Source organism: Buteo buteo, chromosome 10 (genome assembly GCF_964188355.1).
Source record: "Buteo buteo chromosome 10, bButBut1.hap1.1, whole genome shotgun sequence".
Classification (NCBI taxonomy): Eukaryota; Metazoa; Chordata; class Aves; order Accipitriformes; family Accipitridae; genus Buteo; species Buteo buteo.
The window spans coordinates 27441591-27468966 of NC_134180.1; positions in this window are offsets into that span (position 1 = coordinate 27441591).

Genomic DNA, 27376 nt, shown 5'->3' on the forward strand with positions numbered 1-27376 from the left:
GAATCATATGACCAATAAAGATCAATTGTTTTTAAAAAAGTGGAAAGGGCAAGTAAAGGAGGTAAAGGGAAGAGTCTATTGGTGAAAATATGGAGAAAGATAGATCGACAGCAAAAGTTGCGAAGTTTCACTCATAAGCCACTCGTGGAAATGAGAAATCCTGTGCACCGCAGAGGCTGACTGCATTAGAGCAGCTCAGCTGCCTGATGGCACATCTGTCACCCCAGAGCCGGTGATGACGCCTCGAGGACTTGCTGGCGGAGGAGGTGCAACGGGTAACAAGACTCTCACCAAGCTCTGGGACTGACTGTGACTGGAACTGGGACTGGAGTGAAAAGGATGATAAACCATCCTTATGGGAATTCAAAGAAAGACACAAGAACTGCACCAGAGAGGCAGCGAATCATAAGCAGCCCTAGAACACTCTTGGGTGTTGCTGGGTGATGAATTGTGCATCCACTTCTGCTACCCCTTGGGATGGCAGAACACACAAGTCAAGCTGTCAGGGAGTCTTTGTCTTGATATTGGTGGTGTTTAGGTTTCAGAGGAGTAATCAAGGCCTAGAATATTCTCTTTGGTGTCCAAGAAAAAAGGCAAGAATAGAGCAGAAATGCCAATGAGTTTGCAGAGCTGGTAGAATTAGAGCAGGTAAAATCCACACAACTGTGGTCTGGTCCGGGTTGGATTCCATATCCCTTGTCTGTACATGGGTATTGTGTGGCTCTTCTGTTGGTGGCAATACATATTTTTGGATAAAATTGTAGAAACGCACAGAAATGCTTTTCAGATGTTGGGGAACTAAGGGCATGAGGGTTACTGCCAGCCCATTGATGATCCCAAATATTTTACAAATGGATTTTTTTTAACTTTTCTTCATGTGTATTTTCCCTTGCAAAAGAATATCCCAAGTGCCAGTGATGACTTTAACCCAAGTAAATTATCAATAACCATTATTACATAAATATATTAGAAGTATGGTTTTTTAAATTGCTAATTGCTGGCTTGATCCTGATCTAATTAACATCAATGCTACATTTCTGCTGTGTGTAAAAGAAGTAGAGTAACTAAGCGATAGGCACTTCCTTCTGTCTCTATTCATGATATATCTCTGAAATTATAATTTTCTTCAAATTTATTCATTATTTGAATTTCATTTCCTATCTAGTATTTATTGACATTGCATTCCACATCCTGTTAATGCATCTAGATTCATTTATTAAGCTGTTGCTTAGTTATGATGATGGTATTTTGCCAAACCCATGCATTCAAAAACCATGATTCAGAAACCCTAAAATTATGAAACTAGGCTAAATCATGAGGTTTGTATTAAGTGCATTTTAGCTCTTTTTATCTCTTTAGTGTTTGTGTTTGGTGTGTATATACACAGTATACAGTGTGTGTGTATTCAGTCATTTTTTCAAACTTTCCTTTGTAACAAGGGCTAACAATATCATTATGTTTAATGGCAGCTGAACTTGTTATCTTGCCATGTGACTCTAGAAGCTCACCAAGTATCACAAGCCACATCAGTATTTCAGTAAAATCAAGCTCCCTGGTTCCTTTGTGGTTAGTCGGATGTCTCACGCTCTGGTCTTTTTGTTTCTTGTTCTCAAATCAAGCAAGTACATCCAGTATAAATAGCCCTACATATGAACACCACATTCATTTCCATGTAGCTTTGTGTAATTCTGAAATCCACCTCCTATAGATCCATACTGCACAAATCCATCCCTGGGATGGCACAGTGAGGAACTTTTCATTTCATTTTTGAAGATCTGCTCCACTGTAATTTTAAACCAGGGAGAAAAGCTGGCTTTTAAGAAAGAATATCTTTCTCTGTTTACTAATCCTTGTCCCATGGATATTAGTCTATTGTCAATGAGTAAAAATAGATATGGTATTTGGAATTTTATGCCACTTCAGCCCGCCACCCCTGTGTAATCTCTCGTCAAGGAGATTAGACTGGGTTAGATGTCTGTGTACTGAGTAAATTACTTTTGCTACAAGCAAACTAGGAGGTTAACCAAATGCTCAGTATTGGCACCAACTGCCGACCATGTTAGTCATTACCACTTAGGAAACACAAAGTGTGTTATACTATCACAGGAGAGATGCCAACTCAGTTAACTCTATCACTGCCATTCTACAAAGGGGATGTATCAACTGAAACACTTAAGTGGTCCAGCTTTGCTTGCCTATTCTGTCATTTCAAAATATGATCCTGACACCTCTGAAGAGTCAGCAGCAGCCTAGAAGTTTATGTACAGACAAGAAACAAAGAATTCAACTTAGGAGCAATCAGACTCCGCAAATGCAAACACAGAGGCAGCCACTGAGTGTACAAGGGTCACATGTAGTTCAGCCCCTTTGTTCTCTACTCCTTTTCCTAGTGGGAGATGCAACCCACTGAAAATACAGACCCATCTTAATGCAAGCAATTTTCCTATTAGTGCCACATGTCTTGTTTGCTGTTTGGTAGACCTTGTCCCAGCAAGAGAACCTCAGTTTTGCTTGGACAATGCACTATATTAAAAGCTCTATTGGTCCTCCCCAGAGGTTGAGTTGAGCTCTGCTGGGCGGAAAGAAGGAATTGCAGTGCTGAAGCAGCTGGCTCAAAAAGTATTTTAGTTAAGAATAGAAGTTGCTAAATGAAGCACGGAGCAGATGGTCTGATTCCAGCTTTAAAAGCATATGAAGAGCTCCCACTTGAATTCCTGCATTTTCAAAGATTTCTGGCCACAACCACATCGCATTTCTAAGTCACCTATTTGGGATATTGTACAATTAAAACCAGTACTGAGTCCCAGAGCACCACCAAAGTGTCATGCTGCCTCTGTGTATTCTCCCTCTCCTCATCACACAATAGAGAGAGAAAGGGGATAACTTTCAATGGGCAAAACACATTGTAGAATTTCATGTTTAGTCCATTTGTCCCCTATTGGCCACCTCTGGGTTAGTGACTACTATAAACCATTCTGGTTTTCTCTTCTTCCCTCTCCTTCTCTTCTTCCTTTTTTTTTTTTGTTTCCCCCACATCTCATAATGTCATGTAGGTATCCAAAGAATCTCACATAGGAGAGGAAAGAAAAAGAATTTTTTATTTGGTTAAATGTGATGCTTGTTAGCTCCAGTATAGTTAATCTTCTGTGTGTGACCTTTCTAGATTGGTTTTCAAGTAGATGGCCATTTTTTTCTGAAAAGCTGTCTGTTGCAAAACATGCTGCTAAAAGGAAAATAAAATCATTTGTCAAAATTGTATGAATTTGTAATTCATAATAGGCAACAGCAATTTAAGGAAATAGTTTTCTGCTACTGACACTGCTGTCAAAATAAATGTGAGGAGGATAATTATAGTAATTAACAAAATAGTTAATTACACTTTGTCATAAGATAAGGTTTAGATTGATTTCTGATTAAGAGTAGATCAATACCAAATATCTCACTGTACATATCTGATTATTACTACAGAGCTAGACCAAAAGTCATGTATCAGTTTTCCAAATCATGCAAAGCAATGGGAAAATATTACCTCGACAGCCAGCTCTTCTGCGGTTCCCGTCCTTGAATGTGCATCTTCACCCACATAGCTCTGAAGTTTTACATCATATTCTACTCTGCAGGACTTGGCATCATGCTGCATCTGGGATACTTTTGATGAGGACAAGGGATGCTAAAAACCCTGAACAACCTCACTCAAAGTAACACTCTTAGAGAGGTTGTATAGGAAATTGTAGCAAACCTGGGCAGTTCAGACCTGTGTAATATAGAGGGAAAAATGTCCCTGCATGAATGAGTGACTAAAAATGAGATTCAGATAAGCATGAGGTGATAGGGTATCAACCACATTTTTATAATTGGTCATGAGAGTCCAGTATTCTTTGGGGATACCAGTCCCAGAGGAACATGTATAGGTGTTTTTCTCCTCGGCCCTCTGCAACGTATGCTTAGCCTGAAAGGAAGTTTCCAACACTGGGAAAGCGCCCCAGGAAAAATCTGCATACACAAAGAAATTTTTTTTTTCAATTTCTATACCATCACTCAGAAATACAACTCTAAATCCAGGCAATTGGTCTACTTTCTTATCTTTTGCAGGCCAAAGAGGCTAAAAGTAAAGATGAAAAGAAAATGTTGTGATTGTGTTAGGTGACAAGAAGTTGATCTAATCTACTGCTTTGCAAACCACCTCCACCCTCTTCTATCAGCCTGTCCTCTGCATTCCACAGTTCCCGACAAGAAGAGGCAGTTAGTCTTTCTCCTTGATTTTATCAATGATCATAAAGAACAGGATCTAGCAAATCATGTAATCTTTTGTATGAGAATCAACTCTCATAACCTAGTAATTCTGTCTGTTCCATGTCTCAGTAGAAAATAGATTGGGGAAATACAATTTCTCAAGGGCAAAATACAGACTTCTGAAAACATCTCAGTGACTCTGGGGTCTGGACTCCATTGAAAACCAAAGACATTTATGCTCCTAATACTCTTATATGTGGGACTTTAAATTTCTAAGACATTTGAGTGCTTTTGAAATGGATACTGCCATAAGCCCAATTCTACTGATGCAGCCCATACAGACTCTTTACCTGATTAAAAATTGGTTCCAGTAAATTGAATTTGAAATGTGTCATTTTTACATTTGCTGACATTCCTGGGTCCACTAATGGTTGTATGTCATTGGTATTCCAGGCAACTGCTAGGAAATAGCCTGTAAATTGCTCTGGACAGCTAGGGAAGAGTGTTGACCCTCACCATTACTCACTCCACCCACCTCAGGGTGGCTGATTTAGGCCTTATGTAGTGCTGGGAGCGTGAGCATAGTACAGTTAGCAGCCAAGATATGGCATGATGAACCTCAGGACCACAAAAAGAACATTCATGTAGTCTGTGCAGAACATCCTAGCTCAGGTATGTGATACAATACAGTAGCTGATAGGTTCACTACAGTTTTGATGAAAAAGGAGGCAAAGATCTTCCTTTACTTACTCCTCTTGTCCCCTCTTTAGATATATTCCACCCTCAATGCATTCCACTTCCTCAAAGCACAATTCTCTCAGAGGCTATGATTCTAAGTGTGATCTGATCTGAGGCTTAAATTGAGTCATCAGACCAGCAGGCAGCTGTCAAAAGGGGTGTTCCCTCCCACCTGCAGCTGTGCCCTCCTGCTGCCTCTCCTGCGTGGGTGCTGCAGCTCATGTGGCTGCACAGCTGAGACAGATACAGCCACTGATCCTGCTGGAAACCAACTCAACCCAAAGGAAAGACTACTCTCTAGCCAGACCAATTTCCTGATCAGGCCAAAGCATGGTAGGGTGAGGACTTGTGCCAGCATCACCGAGGTAGGGAGGAGGGGGCCTGCAGCCAGGATCTTGGGGGAGGACAGGACTGCCTCAGCTTACACTGATTGATGGTCTGTCCCCAGCCAAGCTGCATTCCCTTTTAGCACCCAAAGGGCTGATAGTACATTTTCATACTTGCCCAAACTTGAACTTTTGGGAAAACCCACTGTCATTGCAACAAAAACATTTTGCTAATTTAATGCAGACTGAGCATATAGGTGAAGAGATGTTATGGGTGGAAACAGATAGCAGGGATAATAGAAACAAAAATGTGTTTACATAGGCAAGATGTATGTGTACCTGGATAGTTCTGAGTCAATTAAAATGGTTTCTTTTGAAATAAGTAGCAGGAGCATTGAATTCAGTGTGAGGTTCGACATTGACTTCAGTGGGAGATGGATCTGAGTAATTGATCCTGTGGAACAATAGGTAGTAGTCGAAGGTGGGGGTTTTTTATGCAGTTCTGCAGCCATAGAATTTACCACATAATCCACCAACTCCTATAAAATAGCAGGAGAAACAGGCTTTCATTTTCATGAAGAAAAATTTGGGTTGTGATTTGCTTGATTTTCACAGATAGACTTCTAAACCAAAAACTCCTTCTGAATAAGTAAACAATGTGCAAGAACAATACACCCTTGTGGAGCATTAATCCTGAAGTCTAATAACAGCAGTGCAGAGCCACTCAGTGGGGACTATAGTTTGTCAGTATGCTTAGCCTTCATTATCAGAGATTTTCAGCTGCAGATATCAAGGTGGGAAGCTGAAGGGTGACAGATGCTTGCTGTCAGTGTTTGCTGGTTTACAGATCTTCTCTGTTGTTACTGACATCAGGGAAAGAAGTTGTGTCCATTCTCCATTCCAAAATTCTCACTGCTTCCCATGCCATACTGGGTTTCTAAAAACCCAGCATGTTGCCAGCAAGATCTCCAAACTCCCTGGCTTGTCCAGTGTAGGTATGATAAGTTAAAAAAATTTTAAAAGTGTGACAAGTTTCTAACCAGGGATATGATGTGGTCATCCCAAAGCAATGAACCCTACAAAGCAGGAACTCTGCCACTGCCTTTAGGCCCAGCTGGCTGCAGAGCATAGGAGGCCTTAGTAACAGCACTGCGATGCTATTGCAGCATGCAGCAGGGCTTAAATGGTAAACAGAGAACAAGGAGAACTTCCTTTCCCCTTCTGTCCTCTCCCCAGATGTACGGTGTTAGGTTACTTAATTAATTTTAACAAGGGAATGACATTCCCCCTCCATTTGTGCCTTGTCTTGAAAGGATGCAATGTACAAATATCAGTTTCAGCACATGATCCTCCACCAAAAAGAATGCTGGGCCAGATCCTGCCAAAATCAGTAGCAAAATCTCTTCCTAGAAAGAATTGGGATTGGTCTTTGGAAAGAAGTAGCACAGTTCTGGAGAACTCTAATTAATCTATGAGGTACTCAATCTCTGCAAAGTTGTTCTTAGAAACTAAGATCTGGCCACCTTTGCTTGGAGGTGCTATTTATATCTTTGTATGCCTCTGCATGCAATAAAAGCTAGCATAAAAACATATAATTAGAGCAGCTTCTAATTGGAATGGCAAGAATTAAGAGAGGAGGATAACAGCCAAAGGAAAAAACACATAGGGACAAAAGCAAAGTGCTCTGTAGTACACCACAAAAAGAATGCTAGTGCTGGAGTAAACTCTTACTCTGAAGTGGCTACTTAAAACTGATGGCCAAACAAAGAACAATCGAGGTGGGTAAATGAAATGAGACCTTGCAAGCTACAACATACCAAAATAAAAAATCCTCTGCAAACTGTACTGCCTTTCGGGGAGAGTGAGGGGGCTGATAAGTTTATTTACACTTTTAAAAAGCACTGCCAATCCCAATTTATCAGTTACTGTCTTGTGACAATTTATTCATTGTTCACCGTTAGAAGCTAGAAGTTACATAGGAAGCATGATTGGTGATAGCTTCTCTATTTCAATATGGTATAATAGAGATAACACAGTGCCCAAAAGCTCTACAGCCGCCTTTTTGTCTGCTTTGTCTCTTTTCATTACTCTATCAGAATCTTCATTTAATATAATCCAAAAAAGCAAGGTAATTGCTTCACTTATCAGTTATCATCGCACTCGCATACTTACCATGTCAAAATTATTTATATGGATGGCCAGGTTGATCTTGCAGCATTTAGAAGCTTAAAATTTGAATAACTGTTCTGCCAGTTAGGTTATCAAAATTGCAGCATAAGCAATGAATTTCTTCTTTCTGGATCTTCAAGGGAGAATAGGGAGCATCTCATTGCAGGACTAGTTTACCCGCGGCTGAACACCGCTCCAAGGAGACTTGCAGCAATTCTGCAGCCTGGCACTCTGAGTGCTGGTGACAGGCTTTATTTGCTAGATGAACAGTAAATACAAATGGCATGATATAAATAGAGACAATAGAGAGAGACATAAAGGGCCATTGTCAAGGTTGTCATAGGTCCCAAATTAAAATGATAATTTACAGACCTGTGAAATTCTTTCTTGGTTTGTCCCTTCTTTTGAAACATGTTTCATAGCTCTTTTTCTATATCATTTTTATTTCTTTATGATTGTGGTAGATGGTAACTCACCTGTTTGAAAACCCCAGAGGCTGAAATAAAACAAAGCATGCAAGTTCGGGAAGTCATTTTAACAACTTTTTTTAATATAAAAGAAATTTCCTTCAGCCAAGCTGTTGGACACCTTCACAAAGGGTAACAGAGAAAAGCCTATCATAAACAGATACAAATAATATAAAAAGGAATGTGCAAAAATTTTTCTAACACAGATGGTGAATTCATGGCATTGCTGTCCTTTCATTACATTGCTCACACAGCCAGGAACGTCTTCATGATAGCCCCTCACAAGCATGTTGCAGACCACTGGACATTTTGACATGAATGACTTCTCTGAAAATTCGTTATTGAAAGTGGACAATTTGTTATTCACCATTTGTCATTCTCCTAGTAATGACTGTCCCAAAGGTTTTGACTTTTCAGTAAGTGAGCAGAATAAATCCCAAGTGATTGAGGAGGCCAATAACCCACCCTGGAGGCTGCAAATTGGCCCATCACAAGAGGTTCAAATGGAAGAGACCCTGAGCAATCCACAACACACAGAGTAGTATCTGTGTGAAAATTGGTTTGCATCTCTATGAAAAAGAGGGGAGGGCAGATTTAACATTAGAGAAGTCACTCTCCGTTTATAAATCCTTTGAATACAGAGAATGACTAAGTTTGATGAGTTTTCAATTATAACATCTTTTCTAACCTGTGTGTTCCCAGACTGGTTTTGCTGCCTTGCTTCTTACACAGTAGCAATTGTGGCAGGTCGTGCTACTGGCAATGGCCAACCATGGCACATTAGGAGGGAGAGGGACAAGCAGCTTTTAGCTCTGCATCAAGCCTTGCACCACTTTGAACTGGTCTGTGTGTTACAGTTTGGGCAGTTATATTCTAGGCAACCTTTTTGTCATATTCCTCAGTTTTTCAGAAACTGGTTGGATCTATCAAGAGACTATAGGTGTCCCAGCATGTGAGCCAGCTCCTGAGTCACAGACAGAAAAGACAAATACAGTTCTTCAGTGGCTATTGCTGTGATTTTTTGGCTGGGTATGAAACAATTCTCTATCACAACTCCCTTTGGCAGTAATTACTACAGCTTCTGAGACTTAGTAAGTCTTGGGTAAAAGTCACAGCAGACAAAAGGGCAGAGTTTGAAATCCAAATAGTAATTTCTCAATAGGCTGAAATACCAAAATTATGTGGGCTAAACAGAGATCCTGTGCCCAGCTCAGCACTCAGGGTACTTTTATGGCTTGTGTTTCAGGACCTCAATGATGTTTTGACTCAGCTATTTTGTGTTTGTGGACTTCTGTGCATTGTATTTACCATACACCTTAACAGCAGGCTTCACATTCAACACTCATCTCATGTAATGATTCCTCACTCAATTAGTGGCAAACAGCAGAGAGTAATGTTTGTGATTTTTTTTCCAATCTCTGTTCCCTGGGGGGGTCTAAAATATATTTTATAAGTGTATCCAGGCAGTCATTATCCAGATCATGTTATGGGTTTTGTAACTTCACAATGTATTTGATTGAAACATCATAACTCTTTCCAGGACAAAAGCTTGTAACATTACAGATGCAGGGAACAGAGAGGTCAGCAGTTGACAGCTGGTGGTTGGAGACACACAAGCACAATATTCCCCAAGTTATTACAAAAATATTTAACTGAACAATGATGGAAGAAAGTAAAAAACCTAGTAAACATTAAAAGTAAACATAATTGTTGCAAATTTAATTAAATTCTCTGCTGTCTTTGATGTGATGGCTGATCTGTAAGTCTTGCAATTTCTTTGCTTTAATATCAGCATTTCCTCAGTCTAAACCTTTTTGAGACAGTAGTGTTTTATCTCAATTATTGCTTTTCTCCATCAGTCTTTAAATATAATCTCATTTGCCTTTATGGATACTGTAACCCTTCTGAACAGCTTTTAACCTTTTTAAAAATCGCCTTGACCTGATGATGCCCAAAGTTTTTTCTTCTTCCTCCTCTGATTTTTTTAATGCAATATTGAATAATAGAAATTGGTCAGATGAGTGATTTCCTATCCAGAGACCTGCATGTACAGCTTAGGATGCTAGAACAGAATTTTTGTTTGGAAAGTAAAAAAAATTTAAATTCCTCTATCTAGCATTGTGCTAGCAAAGAACCTTCAGCTCTGACCTCCATTTCGTGTAGCCTGTGCCACCACAATATTAGCTTTATCTTTTCAAAGGAAAAAAAAGCTTTCTTTGTACAGTAGCACATTAGCTTCAAAGAGCACTTACTTCAAGAGTCCAGCTCATCCTTCTGGTAAATTTAAGAAATACTCAGCTTAAGATTGTCTATTTCAATCATCGATAATGTAGATAACTTTGTGTCTAAATGTTACAAAGCAAGCTTTATGTCTGCTTTGTCTTTTCTCCCGACCCTTTCAGTTTTATTTTCTCATTTAGTATCTAACGAAGATGCAGGCTAATGGAAGAATAATACATGGGTACAACTAACCCTCCTGGAATTTGATTCTAAATGTAGAAGTTGCAATTCACCACAATTTGGTAGTTGTGTGTGTCTTAGATGGTGGGGGTGGGGGACAGATATCTCACAACACCTAGAGAGTCAATGGTGGACTCTTTGGCTCACCAACCTGGCTGAGCAAGTTCAGTGCTGTAGTGGCCATAGCCATGGTCCCTACATCTGCCTGCCCCATGTCAGCTGGCATTTCCTTTACTTGCTTACATGTGAGAAAGGTATGTACATTTTCTGAACCAGCTGGCAGTGTGCACGCCGAGCAGTAACACCCTGGAAGGCTTTTCCCCAGTGAAACCTGCCATGTATACTGCCAGTCTGTGATTTGTGCCAACTTAATGGCATAAGGGTTTTCTGGTACCCTCCCTTGAGCTATCATTGCAACAAGCATCATCTCCTTCTCTTCCTTCCTATATACACACGCAGTTTGAGCATCAACATCCAGAAACTTGCTTTCCATTGTGATTACAATTACCTATCCCAAGCAGCGATGCTTAACATTGAACTGTGGTTCATGAAAGCAAAAGGCTATACCTGTGAGCACCCTAATGTGTTAAACAAACAACCATGCCAGGTAGCATTACATGTATCTAGCAGCAGCTACTTCAAAAGACCATCTGCCAAAAGAGGTTGGTTTCCTATTTTAAGTTCTCATACTTCTAGTTTTAAGGGAAAACAGTGAGTTTAAGAAGTTGATGATTAGGTTCAAATACATGTCCCTAGACCCAGGCAGTAGCATTATTGCTCAAAGTAGAGCATGTTTAATAGAAAGCAGTGAAAGACTAGCTGCAGTGATCTTGCCCTGGGTGAACACACACAGATACATGTATAGCTGAGGATTTACATGGAAATGTCTTTATGCTGTTTGTGAATTATTTCACTTGAATTATGATTGCCTTGAATGATATATATTTTGAGAGTGTAACATTGCAAAAGTAAACTTGAACAAAAAGGGATATTTATTCTTCAGATTTAAAATTAATTTCCTGTATTTTTCTGGTTTTTTATCCTATCTAAGCTGTAACCTTATGAGAAGAAAAATGAGAAACTATTTCTTTACACTGAAGCCGGTATCAGATGAAATATAAATGTAATGGTTTCTATAAATGTTAACCCACTGCAACACTCTATCCCAGAACTAAAGATCTGCAGACTGTTTTAGGTTAAGTTACTGCTCCTCTCCATGTTAGGTAATCCGATGTCATTTAAGTAAAATAAATTGGAACTACTCAAGGAATAAAAAGAGGTGAAAGTGCAGAATCTGGTTTGGATAAAAGTTTAATTCTTCAGTTCCAAGTGACACAGCCCTTACAGGAAGCAGAGCAAACTCAGACAGGAGTGGCCAAGTAATGAAGATGGATGCATCTTGTTATCAGCAAGCCATTTACTAGGGCTTGATGTAACCTTAAACATTGCAGATAGCTCAATGGCACTTGCCACTAAGCCTCTAATTAATGAATAGCAGGCCCTAAATTAACAATGTGCATTTACAGATGAATTCTGGGCACTCATTAAACGATGTTCAAATATCAAGCAGTAACTGTTAGGTTTATTCCTTCTGGATTACTGTATACAGTATTTGTTTGCTGGGAGTTTTCACAGGAGGTTTTGTGTGCTCAACTGCTGTGAGCCCAGGTGCACTTCAGGAAAGGGTATAGTTCACCTGAGGAGGGCAAGACAGAGTAGCTGTAAACCAGGCATTGTAACACCTGTGCAGCAATTTAAGGAGGATTAGAATGATCCTCTATTCAGCCTTAAGTGCAGTGGGAAAAAGGGCTTGATTGCTTGGAGCCATTCTCAAACCTCCATTTTGTATTACCCTTCTTTGCAATATCCACACTGGTGCCTTCCAAGGTGACATGGAACAGCACCCAGGAGGGTTCAATGGTGGGATATTGTTTAGTAAATGACCAGTTCCTCCACAGCTCACGTGAGAGTATTGCTGTGGAAGTGGTCTTGCACCCAGTGTCCCAGCTCCTTGGTCAAGGAGACAAAGAAATAAGGAGCTCAGGATGAAATCTGCACCTTAACATATATGTGCCAATCAAATGGTATTTTAGAATAATAATAGCACTAATTATTTAGATGGTCCTATTGTACATGTTGTGCTTTAGGAGAAACAACAGTGCAGCTATAAGAAATGTAGCAAAGCCTGTTGTCACATCTGCTAAGTCATATCTATATCAAATCAGAAGAAGTTTAAATCACCTACTGTGCTGAACTATGATGCAAGTGAGAGAGAATAAGCCTTTCAGAAATATTGGTGTAAACTGGGATTGAGGTCAAACAGGCAAAGCTGATTTAAGCGAAGTCAGAATTGAATCCAAGGTCCCTGAAAAATTAGACAGACTGTTCTCTGTAAGTAGAAAGATAACTATGATTTTCTGAGAACAGATCCTTTCAGACCAGTAACTTCAGTATTCAGCAACGTGAGGTTTTCTGTGCTATGAATGTTCTCGTTAACGTGCCATCCAGCTACTACTGCATGATAAGTTCAGCGATACTATCTGTAAAAAAAACAGAGCGGGGCTAGAGAATAAAGGGTGCTTTTCTGAAAGGCATCCTGCACATCATCTTATCCCAGGACTGTTCTCCATGTCAGAAAAGTTTTAATGCAATACCAGTCTGCTGTGATGTAAAATTACTAATATGATTGGCATTCCTGTAGCATTACATACAGAAGAGAAACATCCGCTCTGAGCAGAGCTCACTGCGCCTGCAAACATTTGGGGTTTGTGCACAGGCTGTGTAAGCAGGATCCCATGCACATTCCACATAATCCAGTGCCATGCGTCCAGTTCCATTTATGGACAAAATGAAACATAGGCTCTTCTTTCTATGGATCGTTCCCACATCAGCCTTTTCAAAGTTTACTGTGGACAATCTAGGAAAGGGGCACTCCCATAGCTTCATGCAAGCCGTTCAAAACCAACATTTTACAGAACTAAAATTTTAAAAAAGGCAAGCACAAACTTTTACTTAATAAAAGAGTGTTCTGTAGAAAAGATAGCTGGGCTGGCATTTTGTCACCTGGATCTTCCTTTGTGATTTGTTGATAGAAGATGGGAAAAGCAACTGTCTCATGCACTTTTCCCAGCTTCTTTTCACTGTAGAGGACTAAATGCATACTATCCTGTACATGTGTAAGGTGATAGTGTTATAGCATCCGAGAGTTGCTTTCTTTGAACAAAAAACTTTATTTGAATGAGAAAACTGTATTATCTCTCATGAAGGAAAGCTCTTCCTCCCTCTCTTTTTGTCACTTCCTTATAGAATTATCTCTGAAGCTTTCCCTAGAGTCCTCTCTCTTTCTCTCTGCAACTATTTTGAAAAAAAGGAATCCATAAATTGGTAACAGGTATTCTTAGTTACCAGTAGATAAGCTGACAGCAACTATAGGAGCTTTCCTGTGCTGTGAAATGCCAGAAAAATGCAGTGGAATTTATTTAGTAGGATGGCTTTTTTTTGGATCATTACTGCTTATTAATAACAGTACGAGCATCTTGTGGTCTGAATGTAGTTTGAAAACAATGTGTAAAATCACATTAAAAACGTTAGTATGGGTTTCTTACAGTTCTGAATATTCATCCCTCTTATTTCTCCCATACGTGCACTACAATGTTAGTTGGCAGCATTCAAACAATAGTTTTGTATTTCTAGAACTGTCCTTACTCCCCTTTTCCAGTCACAGGAGCCAAGAACTGCAGCAGGGTTTGTAGAGGCACACATTAATTTCAGTTTAGTCCTGCAAGCTACATTCCTTTCCAAACATGTTGTAACCTGACATCATGTTCTTCCTCAAACTTCTCACAAATAAAGATGTGATTCATATAAACTTCCACTCTCCCTAAGCTCTGCCAACTCTTCATTTGCTTTTGGCAGACTTTGTGGGCACTTCTGATCCTAGACAGGAATGACAAACTCAGCACCTTCCATGTGGTGTACCACAGGCAGCGTGGCAGTGTCAGGGGGCTGCAGACCACAGCAAGTCCCCTTTCTGAGCAGAATGCGTGCCTCAGAGATCGTGGCATAGGTTGTTTCATGAACGGCAATTACTCTGTGCAGTACAGGTGGTGCAGGAGGCTCCCAAAGCCGGCACAGTTCATCGTGGGCCAGGAGAAGGAATCAGGTTGGCTTTTTTTCTGGCAAAGAGCTGCCCCACCCTGCCTGCTGCCACAGACCACCTGTGGGAGGAGTGAAAGGGCTCTGTTTTGTCCATATCAGACTTCACCTGGTTTTCTTGGGCATCTACATCCTTTGGAAAAGCATACCTAATGGTTGATTTTGATAATGGATTTATATTCCTTAATGCAATGAGCTATGTGTTCTGCTTGAAAGAACAGTCATTACTACTCCTGCTGCTTTCCTCAGTAAAGACGAAGGAGTTGTTTAGAGTTACTGTCAGGTTTATTCCTTCTTGTGCTTCTCAATGAGTCATACTGTGCCATACTTTTTGGTTCAGAACCAGGTGAACAGGCTCGTCCCATGGGATTAATGCATGATTTTTCTGTTGCTTTCCCTTGAGTTGTCACATGTCCCTAAGTTAAAAGCTGTCAGATCTCCCCAAAAAGCATTTATGCCTTCTTTATGGACATATAAATGCCACTAAACAAGATACAAAGCAGAGCCTGAAAGTCAGGTGGAGGTATTAAGTAAGGTGGAGCTAGTGACCAACTACGTGAGACCATTTTGCTCCCAAAGTCATACTGAAGAACAACCCAAAGGCCTAAGATCTGCTTTTGCATATTTTCAAGTATAAAGATTGCAATAAATTATCTACAAAACAAGCAAAAGAAGTAATGGAATCCACAGAAATAAGAGATCCCAAAGCTCTGGAAGGATAAGATCACAGAGTGAACCAAGACAGAAAAAGAGAAAAGAAATCAAAACTAAAACAAAAAAGAAGATGAACAAAAGTGAAAAGGGCTGAGTGGTAGGTGTACCTCACAGAAGCTCTTCTGTCCTTGGAAGCAGTATATCATTTACTGTAGCACAACAATGATATCCATTTATCATAAAACCAATATGGGGTATCATGCAGACCATCTGTGAGTCTTTCCAAGGGTGAAACAGACAGCATAAATTGTCTCCAAGTGTTAAGGCAGAGGAGCCATGACTCTTGCAATGCAGCAGAGCAGTCCCCTGGCAGCAGAACCACCTCTGCCAGCAATTTGCAGGATGTGCTTAATCCAGTTTAATTCCTTTGAACAATGAAGTTCAAATGCATGTAGCTAGGAGCCAACCTGGGTCCAGATTAGCCACTCCATAGAAATTCTCTGTAGAAATTCTGGGCAGAAATTATAGTGTTTGTAGCAAACCCAAAAATGACGTGGAGAAGTGCACAAATTAAGGTCTTTAAAATAACACTGGGCTAATATCAGAACTCTAAAGAAGTGGAGGAGGTTGTCTTCTGAATTCTGAGTTGGAGTGGCAATGATGTTACACCTGTTTACATCAGCTGAGGTTATAACCTAAGCTGTTTTTCATACATTTTTCATTTATTGCAGTTTACAGTGAACCTTGGAAGCCCACAAGTGAAACCTACTTCCTTATATATGTTATTTTTTCTCTATCAAACACACTCCCTGGCATGTTACTGTAGAACTGTTTCTGTATACTAGGCTCCAGGCACTGCACTTCTTTAAAACTTCTATAAAACATTAAAAAGGGAGACTCTTGTCCCAAGGGGCTGGTAACAGGACATAGGAGGCCTCACTTCTCTGATTCTCTCCTAAAGTCAGTCAGTCTTAGGCTACAGTACTGTTCCAAATCCAGTTGAGATCAGTAGTGAGATTACAACTGGGCCATGAGTAATTTATTAGTTCGTTTGTCTGAGAGAGTGTGTCTGTGGGCTGATCACATTGCCTTGCATCTTTTTGCCATTCACATTTGTTTAGCCAAATCTCTTCTAAGAAATGTTAATCCATCACATTATCAGATTGCTCAGCCATTACCAGCCAGGTAACTTGGGTACAATTGAGTCCATTGCCAGACTGGATAAAACCCTACATGTGTGTCTCATTTGGAAATGTGCTCTGTAGGAATTATGATTAGTGCAGATGTTGCATCTTAATTTGTGAGAGCACCACATCAGCAAATTTGTTTAAAATGTGAAATAGTCCGTATATTTACACTGTATGTTTTATGTTAAACCCAATGGGTGAGGCCAAAAACATCCCAATTACCTGCCCTTGGCCCAGTAGTCGGTATAAAAGCCAATAATGATTTTACTCAAATTCTCTATTTTACTTTTTTTACTTGATAGCCAAAGATCAAATAGCAGCCCCCAGATACAAAAGTTGAGATGGGGAACATGTGGAGATGCCATTAAGGATCTGCCAGTCCTCTCTGCCCTTCCTCTCCCCCTGCAGTGCACGCTGGACTCTGTCCTACACTGAATGCAGCCTTAGCTCTGTGCCACAATGCTTTCTGACAGAAGGTCACCAAGTGTGGCCCATGGAGAGGGGAGCCAACATGAGCACTGGGGAGAGTCTTCCTATCCCCAAACCTCTTCACTGTGTCTAATTAATCAGTCAGGCTGTATCAGATGCATATCTATCTAATGTATTGTGTTGCATCTAAGTCACTTCAGTCCTGATTAGATCTCTAGCACAGGGAGGAAAGCTATAAATGTAAAGACGAAAATTGTCACCATCTTTATTCTGGTCAGCACCTAGAATCCCACAGCTGAATACTGCAAAAGTCCTACTAATCTTTTCTTTAATACTGGCTGCATACTGAGTGTACTCATAGGCTCAAGGCCTCTCTTTCAGACCCTTTTTCAGGACTTTGGGCTATGGAAATGGTTTTACTTGGAGTTGGCATCCAGAGCGCCTAAGCTGCCACCTCTGGTGTCGGAGCCCCAGCAGAGTCTGCCGGGAGCCGCCTCTGGGTCTGAAGCCGAGAGCAGCAGAGTGGCATGCAGTTTAGCCACAGCATTCATCTGTGTACTTTTGGAGCTGGCAAGTCAGTGTAAGTGCTCATGAGCCCTACCCAGGCACAGGTTCTTTGATGTGCGGCACAGATTGAGTTTCTAATGTTCATGCCTTCAAATAGGGCCTAACTTTGCCTAACAGTAAGTGCTCAGCAGTCTATTTGACAATTCAAATGGAGTTGAAAAGCTGGCTCCCAGCTTCATTTCTTTTGCTCAGACCAATAGTTCTATTGTTCTTAGAAAAGAATCGTCTTTCATCACAAATAAACTACAAAATGTTCTTATGGGTAGTAGAACTGAAAAGCCGTTTTCAGATACAATTGGTGTTTGCGTGCTTAGTGCTGGAGGTGGCCATGTTGCTGAAAAATGATGTTGTCTGTGATGCCAACCATATGACAATTAACTCAGCAGAGGAGAGTGTGTGAATCCATTTCCAACCTGTTTTAATAATGGGGTAACAACCAAAATGCTTTCTCCAGTGGTTAAACCAATATTAAATTCGCCTAGAAACTTGTTTACGGGCTTTTCCACTGGGTTTGTCTATTGCCAGTGCCGTGAAGGACATCAATTTTCAGTAAGACAACCGCCTCCAGCACTGGGATTGGAAACACCAATTGTAATTAAAACTTTTTTTTAAGCAAATGCTTTTTGCAGTTTAATTATGGCAAGAAATGCTTCTTGTTTTGTGAACTTCCAGACTGTTGAGCTCAGCAAAACTCTGGCATTCAGCAGGCGAGTCCCTGTCCTTGCTGATGTCAGTGGTGCACTTACTACTCCAAACACAACACTGGATATTCAGCCTTAAATAAAATCTGAACAAACTGTACTGCACCCAGGTTAAATGTGCTGTAAACACTGGTTATTTGCGACCCCCATTTAGTCCTAACCATGGGTTATGTATATTTTCCTTCTTTGATATTTTTGCACTAATCACAGTGTGAGTCACACAACCTATCAAAAGTGCAGATATAAACTACAGTCATTTTATGTTTCTAAACAATGAAAACAGAAAGAGAAAAGTAATCTCACAACAGCTAAATGTTTTCCATTTTACAAAGGCTCTTATTGGTGACATTTCTCCCTGCACTGCTGTTTCTGCAATCACATAGCAACACAGCCCTTGAAATAACTTTTTGGTACTCAATATATAAGGTACAGCGTTTGGAGAAACTGATTCCACTCAAATGCCACCTGTTTAAATGCTAAATGGCATCAAAACCAAAAAGAAAAAAAGAATGACAGTCCAGTGGAGGAGGCCGCTCCCCTGTTTGGATGACTGAGTTCCCCTATTCAGCTATTAGTCCTTTTTCTTGAGTTTCAAAGCAAATGACAAGTAAGTGGGTGTACCAGAGCTAACTTGGTACAGTGCCTGACCATCTCATAGCTTGCCCTCCTACAATCCTTCACAGGATTCAGGCTTGCTAAGACCCTGTTCTGTTCTCTGTTGAGACATGCCTGCAGCCTCCTCAGACTGTTTCTAAATATTGCTATTTCAGCTTTTAAACTATGCATTTGAGAATCTGCTTCTAGCAGGGCCCAGCTGGACTACTTTTTAGGAAGCATCAATATATTTTGAGTCAGAAAAGCAATGGAGATGAGACGTCTAACATCCAAACACTCTCAAACCTGGAGAATTTTCAGATCATCTTAACTCTATGGTTTAGGCTGCCCTTCCTTCAGGAAAGCATCTGCATTTTTCTGAGCTGCCCTTTTTCCCAAGTTTTAGGATCTCCCTAAAGGCACTCTGCTCCTCTTTTCTCATAAATGCACAATAAATTGAGTAAGGTCCTCCTACTGAAGCAGGAGCCTCTCCTTGCAGTCTTGACCTATACCACTTCAATTTCTCCCAGCCAGCACATCCCAGTTCTCCCTGATGCCAGAGCAATGAGGTGGTTATCAGCTCACCTACCAAGTGCTGGCTAGGAGTGAATTTCAGATTTTTGTATCTTAAGACTTTGCACCTCTGTGTAGAATTCATGTCCAAGCATGTATAGGGTTTAACTGCTGGGCATGAAAAGGCCTGAGGAAAGACTGCCACAGGTATTGAATATCTACAGCAGCAACATTCAAGGCAGAGAAGAGTTCTTGTCCAGTCAGGAAATCCAGAGATAAAGGTTCAGCTTACTGAGTGATGAAGTTGGATGTCATGTTCGCAAGAGCAAAGTGGAAGTGGTCAGTGCCATAATTTCAATGCAAATCCATGTTTATCAAGTTCAGGGTTATTCAGCTCTACAACCTGCCTTGGGCTCACCTCTAGAGAAAGTTTGAGGCAGGGGGAATATCATTAAGAAGGAGGAATGAGAGGTTCAAAAGAAGATGTTGAGGGACATGGAGCTACATATAGTAAGAAGCAAGAGAAGGTAGAAAAAGGAATGCAAGAGGTTGTTATTATTTCTTTAATGAGCAGAAGTTCTTTTGAGGATGGTTTACTTTTCTGAGACTTGCACATTTTGCAGTTGTATTCAAGTGTGGAAAAGGGAGAGCTCCTCGTTTTTCTCTTTTCTGAGTAAAACAAATCATTCTCTGTGCTTTCTAAGCTATAAAATTAGCACTAGCAGCTATAATACAAAAGAGCCACAAAAGAATTTGCAGTCCCAAGCCTTCTGAAGTCAGTATGGCCTATCATGGATAGTCCTTGTAACACAGCCCTGAAGGGAAGCTATACACCTGACTGATGTTGTCAGCTTTTAGTGAAAGTTTCTTCCATGCTTCCACAGCATGGACACTAGATTGAGCATCTGGTTGAGACCACCTAGAAATTCTCTCATGCCAACAATTATTTTTATTCTATGAAATCTCTTGCAATTTCTCACCACACGGTTTGTGACCACCCTAACTATTAATGGTGGTGGAGTCAGCAGGACATGCAGTGTGGTCAGATCTCTCTTCCACACCGGCTTTGCCTGTACCAAGATCGCAGGAGAATATGGTCATTATGGGATAATTTTGAACAGGTTTTCTATCTAGAAAGGCAGAGAGTAGTCAATGTTCAATGGCTTCAGTGACAAAACCCATTTCTTCACTGCCATGGGTGCATAGGGATATTGAAAGATACTGGTCATCATCTCCCCCAAAACAGAACTTTTCTTCAGTGTCACTAGTGTACATCTGAAATAATGACATGAATTATACCAAGTCAAGTAATGTACAGGTTTCGTTGTCATACAATATACATGCATAAGGTTATTATGATAACAATGCCACTATATTGTGAAATATTTGCATGCCATCTTCCATTCATAGCAGCTGTATAGGATGTCAAGTATGTTGCACTTGCAATAATTTTAGGAATGTAGTATTTTCAAGTTCAGGAAGTTAACAACTTGGGCTTTTTGCTTTGCACGTCGTAACCTTTTATGTTATCATTTGGTGAGATGAGGTGAAGACACAGAGGCGCATAAATTGGAGACCTCAGATCTGTGATAATGTTATTGCTGACCCTCATCACATCTAACATTACACTGTGCAGCACTGCTCTCAGGAAAAAAACTACCCAGAGGGAGGAGGGGTAACTTGTTCACTTGAGAATAGTTACGTTTTGATAGGTATAAATCAGGACAGTTACACTGAAGTCAGGGTTACATCATTGAGGATTTGCTTACAAGATCTTCCCAATGCTCTGTAGATTGAAAATATAAAGATCCAAGTTTAATTTTTGCTGGAATACCTTATACAGCATAAATCATACAAAGCAGCCCTAAAGGAGGGAGCCCTTCTTAATGAATTCAGACTTACCCTCTTCCTGCAACCACCAAAAGAGGCATGATGGGTCTTCCTGATTTCCAGCTGCCATAACAACTCTTGAGTCAGAGTGCAATGAGTGGCACAAGTGCAGCCCACCAACTGCTCTACCTTGCAGCAGGACACGGGCCAGCAGGCAGCTGGCCCAGGCTCCAGTAAGCACAAAAGGTCTGTAAGGATGGCATTGCCCACACACAGACACCTTCCGGAGCCTGTTCTGTGCTTCTTTTCCATTCCGTCTGATACCATGGCGATCTTTTAACACACAAAATTGTTGTGGCTGTGGTGCTGTCAGCTCAGGATATTTGTGGAGGGGGTTTCCTACTTGCATTACTTTTTCCAAATGCAGGACAGAGCTATCTGTACTGTGATCTGTCCTGAGGACTTTGTGAGCAGTGGTATGCGCTCTACAGCACCAGCTATAACAGGGAATGACTTTCCCATACACCAGTATAATATAAGTCACTAAGCAGATTTCATTCATCTACTTTTTAAAACTAGCCAGGGAATCTGAAAGTTGATGCAGACACACAAGCAGCTGCAGAAACGGGCCCTTTAAGGCTTTATCTTCAGAGACATGGCATCCCAACTAACCTTCAAGAGAATGAAGATTCACAGTGCCAGTGTCTAATAACTGTATCTCACTCCATTACAGGTATTTCAAGGCCATTCTGTGTAAACAGTGTGCATTGCTTTGTGTCTTAATCTGTAAAACAACCAAATATCTTGCTTGGAGATATAGGTTAAGGTTTAATGAATCTCCTGCCATAAAAGTGTTGCTCAAGACTAATGAACAAACAAATGTTTGCTTAAAACCCTTTGTGAAAGTCAAACAAGCTTTCAACAACTATTCATGTATTTATTGTCAGATGTGAGCCATCACTTAGGTGCCTGGCCCTGTGCTGTTAGCAGCTAATGCCAATAGTTTCACAGCGTTTCTTCACTCGTGTTTCCCTCTTTCCTCTCCCACTTCCAGCACAGTCTCCAGCAAGAACCCATCTGGAGAGTCTTTTGTCAATGGCAGAACTGGCTCTCCTTCAGTGCAGTTTGGGCTGTGGTGGCAGCTGATCCCTTTGCTATCTTTGAGCTGAGGGTGACATTTTGGGGCCCATCTCAGCCCGGTGGTCCACACCGCAGCAGTTTGCTTCAGCACCACCCTGGGGATCCTGCTCACCAAAGGAGCACAAGCACATCTGTCTCCTCTTTTCCCTCTCCCCAGCTTTTCAGGGGAGCTAGCAGGGGGTTCAGTCTCAGTGCGTATCCTCTTCCAGCTGTAGATGTGCCAGCAGTGGGCCTATCTTCCTTCCACCAGCTTGTCACCACTCCTTTGCCAAAAGTTAGCATCTCCTTCCAAGCTACCAGCTAAGCTGTTTGTGTGGGCACTCCCTAACCTGTCTCAATCACAATGAATTGGTTTACCCTGAACAATTCAAATATCGGGCTTTGCTAACCAGCCCCATATCTGGAGCAGTGGCCACTTCAGCAGATGTAGCTGCACCTGGAGGAAGATGGACATCTCGACCCATAGACTCAACAGCATCTGGAAAATTTCCGCAGGATTTGCCTTCCTAGTACATACCATGGACTTAGAAGGTGCAATAATAACACTTATTTCTTATGTTACTGGGTAGCATTAAAATTGTGTGTCAATGCTTGTTTTATTTTTATTCTGCTACTAAACAAGCTGAAGGCTTTAAGGATATTTTTTGCTCTGCTGTGTCAGAGTGGTCTACCCAGGATGGAAAAGAAAATCAATGTTTCAGGGTTGTGTAACTGTGGGGTTTTTTCTTGTGTTGCTTGTTTCATTATGAGGAAGGAATTAAAAATCCCTCCTAGACAGTACTTAAAATATCAAAGTCATTGTTTAATGCCTTTGAGTCACTGTACAACTAATTCAATTGCACAGTGTAGTGCAGTTTCACGGTATGTGAAACACAGATAGTAGAGAGGAATGATTGGAAAGTTGAATAAACACAGCATTAGTTTGCAAAGTCTGAAACTTTCTGATGACTTCTTTTGCAATGATCCAGCACAACAGCTCATCAGCAGAAGTGAGAGCAGGGACTTGTAAATCAAGAGCCCCTACCGCCTCCACCTAAGCTAAGCCAGCTGAGTTGATGCTGGCAGGAGGCTCTTCTCCCTCCAGTGAACCAGCCACTGGAGGTGAGTTGGGTCAGCACTGGCTGTCAGCAGCTTTTGGTGAGGTAGACAAGGGTCAAAGCTCTGATAATGGCTGTAGTTTTGCAGGACCCTTCACCAAAGAATGAACCTCAGGTGGTCAGAGACCAAGGCAGCAGAAGGCTTTGCCACAAGGCACTCAGAAGGGCTGTGCACAGCCAGCCTGGCCCCCTGTACACTGAAACTGGTGCTGTGTTGGGCACCCAGTAGCCTACAGGGACCAGGGGTACTTGGTGACGGGGCAGGGATTGCAGCTCTGTGGCACTGTCAGTAAAGGGTCATTTTGTGGGCAGTCTGGTACCTCTGACTTCACACCCAAATCTAAGAGGTGATGATATAGGAGGTCTTCCAAATACACCAGGGGTTAGTAGGGAAAGGTACAGATCCATCTTCCTCATCTGTGTGAGTCCTGTTGCTGTCATAAAGGAGACAGTCCCAGATATTTACTGAATTTATCTTTGTACCAGCTTTGCGAGGTAAAGCAGCAATGTTATCTCTATTTTACAGATGACAGTCTGAGAAACAGGGAGGCTTCAGCTGTGCCTCTCCTGTCACTTTAAGGGAGGTAGCAGCAGTGTAGACCTAACTGGGTTGGTTCTCATTTAGCTAGGTGTGGTAATATTTTGCCCACAGATTCAAAATTTCTTCTGATGCAGGCTTTATGAGGGTAGAAACAACCAGACCTGGGGCCCTACCTGCTCTCTGGAAACACCCGTTAGCCTCCTCATTAGCGTCACCAAGACCACTGGAGCTACCATGCCTAAATTAGACATTCCCTGCTCCACCCTCCTTACCCACCTTTAGATCTCCCAGTGAAGAAGTCCACACCCGGGTCTGAGCTAGGTGTTCACGTACATGCAAGCGCCAGAGCCCTGAACCAAGTGTCCCCCACCTTGGCCTTAAAGCCAAACTGAAGCTACGTGGTTTGGGCGTATCTGTGGTTGGTAAACCACCCTGTGGGAGTAAAACACACACCTGATCGTGAATTCCTGTTTTGGTTTCATTTATTCCCACATGAAAACAAACACAAAGAAGTAAGTATCTTGAAGCTGTCACGGTCACCATTCAAATGTTGATGCTTAGTGTTTGCAGCTGATTAGTATTGCCACTGAATAGCAGATATTTCCTGTATCAAGTGGCCCTAAACAGTGAATGTCAACATTTTAATGACAACAGCGTTATTGTAGGTAGTGGCAGTTTGGCAAAGAGAGAAGGCAGGAGTGGGATTAGTCTTTAATGAACATCCTGAACAGGCACAGATAGGAGAGGAAAAGGAGCAAAAAATGGGAAGGACAAAGAAGCACACATGTGCTTGTAAAAGTTTCTGACAAGCTAAAAGCCTCAGAAACAAATTTGAGTTTAAAAATGCATTTGAAAAGTTACATACTCACTTTTGTACAGCACAACAATGGTGGAATGCTAATAACATTTAATTTCCCTTGACTTCTAACCTTCTTAACCTGCTGTGCTGCTAGAACAGCACTGTAAATCAAAATATGCTGTATTGTATGGTGAACATGTGTATTGAGTCATTCCAGACTGCCTGGTGCTTTTTAAAAACAAAACTCACAATAGTGTTTGTGCTGTTTTTCATTTTTCATAGACCTTTCCCCTCAATCATGCTGCAACTGGTTAGGATGTGTATTAAAAATACAATATAAAAAAGGGAGGGAAGATGTAGGGGTAGACATAATACCACAGAAAGTACAGCACAGATGAATAGGCCAAAATATCCTTGACATTACTTTCCCCTTTGTTCTAAGTGTTCTTCCAATTTCAATAAAAACAAATTGGAATATTGCCTGGGGTCTACTAAATCATTAGTAAATTAAGAATCTGTTTTTAATAACATTTCACTTGTAAATAATGCATTAATTGACTAGCTTGAAAGTTAGCTTGAATGTTAGAAACTCTGGCACTAAATGCGTAATGAAAGAAGTGTGCTGTTTGAGGAGGCTGGATGGTAAATATAACAAATTAAATATGACAGTTGATATTTGTGAAAATGGTGATATAATTAGAGGACACCTGCAGCTGTTTTCCAACCAAAACAACAGAAATTAAACATGTATAAAGTACGTGTGTCGTATTTTCTCTTGGCATATTTCTTTTGTTCTCCTTAGGGTTTTTTTGTGGGGGTCTTTCTATTTTTTTCTTACCTTTTGTCAGGTCATATGACTAACCAAGCAACAAGTGTCTCTTTGTCCGATGCTACCATTTATTAGATTTATAAGTGAACATTTTGCAGAGTAAAGGCAAAGAACATGAATCTTATTTACCAAGAGCTGGAAGTTACTAAAGCACATGACACATGCCCGAGCATATTTTAACCATGGGTGCTTGCGAATGGTCAAGAATTACACCAGGACTCTTCCTGTGCAGTTCTCACCTGCAGGTAGCTCACTTACATGTATCTCCACCCTGGCGTTGATAGTCTTAGTGAAGATTTCTGTAAACTAAAAGGTGATGTGACATGATGTATAAGCATTGCAAATGTGTGGCTTTCCTTCTTGGCATGCATGCAGTTGAAAGAAATGATGATGCTGCCTTAGCCACCTCACAAGGGTTTTGAACACCAGGTTTCTGATGATAAAGGAAGAATGTGAAGTTGTTGAACAACATAGATCCCCATGTCATACCACTACTGGGAAATTGTGAAGCATATTGACCGAAGATGGCCAAAAATGATAAATTTTTGATCTGGAGCCAAAGATTCTGGGTATTTCAGTTCAGGGACTCTGTTCCATCTGTCCTTGCTCCATTCCAGTTGGTGTGCAAGAGAGCATCCTGCCAAAGGAAATAGGATTTGGACTTGCAAAAGCAGGAGTGTCTAGGCTGACTCCCTTCAGAGTTACAACAGTGACAAGGCAGTGGAATTACTCTGGTATAGATAAACAGAGCCTATATGGTACAGCAAATTTTACTCCCACTTAAAGCCATATGACCATTTTGCCTGGTGTCAGAGTTAAGGGGCATAGAATCTACGCTTTTGGGCTGGGCATGAAGCACACTGAAGCCAGTACTGCCCCTGTTGCCATGTACTCCACCTGAGGAAGGACTTCGGGTTCTCCCAGGGTCGGTTTTGCTAGGCTTTGGCATAGACCAAATTCCCCACAGTGAAAGGAAAAACGATACCAGGGCAAGGCAAGCAGTCCTTACCGTGGGACTCAGCTCTCACTGGGGCTGCTCAACGGGGAGTTTTCTCTATGGCTGAGGCACATAGAGCAAAATTATGTGGGGCAAGTCCCCGCACCACACAACCAGCTGTGGATGCTGTAAATCTTCACCATGTCGTTTGTCAGCTGTCAGAAACACAGACATTCATAAACAAAGGAGAGCGGGAGACCAAAATTCACTTTAAAATAAACAATGTGGACTTTGATTTGGAATGTGCTAACAGGATAGATATGAGCCATTTAAATAAACATACCAGCCAATTGTGTCAATGTTGCTTTGGGGGCAGCAATACCTTTGTTGCTGGAGTTTGTATCTGTCTTGATTAGGGCCATGTCAAGCAGCCGTTGAAATTGACTTTGATGACAGATAGGATGTACTGTACATGACACTGGAAGCATAGTATCATGGAGACAAATTGTGCAATGGCTGAGAAAGTCTTCACAGCTCTTTCAGAACTGGCAGAATTCTTCCCTGTGGATGCAAATATATACGTTTTATTTGTCTTAAAGTTATAGACTTAGTTATGGCTGCTTTTGCAGGTACCTTTTGGTATGTAATAGCTTCCGTCCTCCACCACCTCCACCCAGCCCAACAAGGGGTCTGTTTCCACCCCGCAGAGTCTGGGTAGCACACTCTGCGTGCTCGGTTTATTCCTTATCTGGTGTATATGATAATTATGGCAGAGAAGTCATTTGCCACCTCCAAGGACAAGGCAGTAATAAAGTTTCACAGAAAGTGCACCCTGCTTTTCTCGTTATAAATCACACAAGCGCACAGCTGGGCTAGTCTCACCGACTTGCACAGCTTTCTAGATGTGTTCCCCCTTAAGTTTATTTTACAGGTACTATTTCCTGCTCATAATGTAGAACTCATCTGACTTGATGGCAATTGGTGATGGAATGTGGTACACAGGTGATATA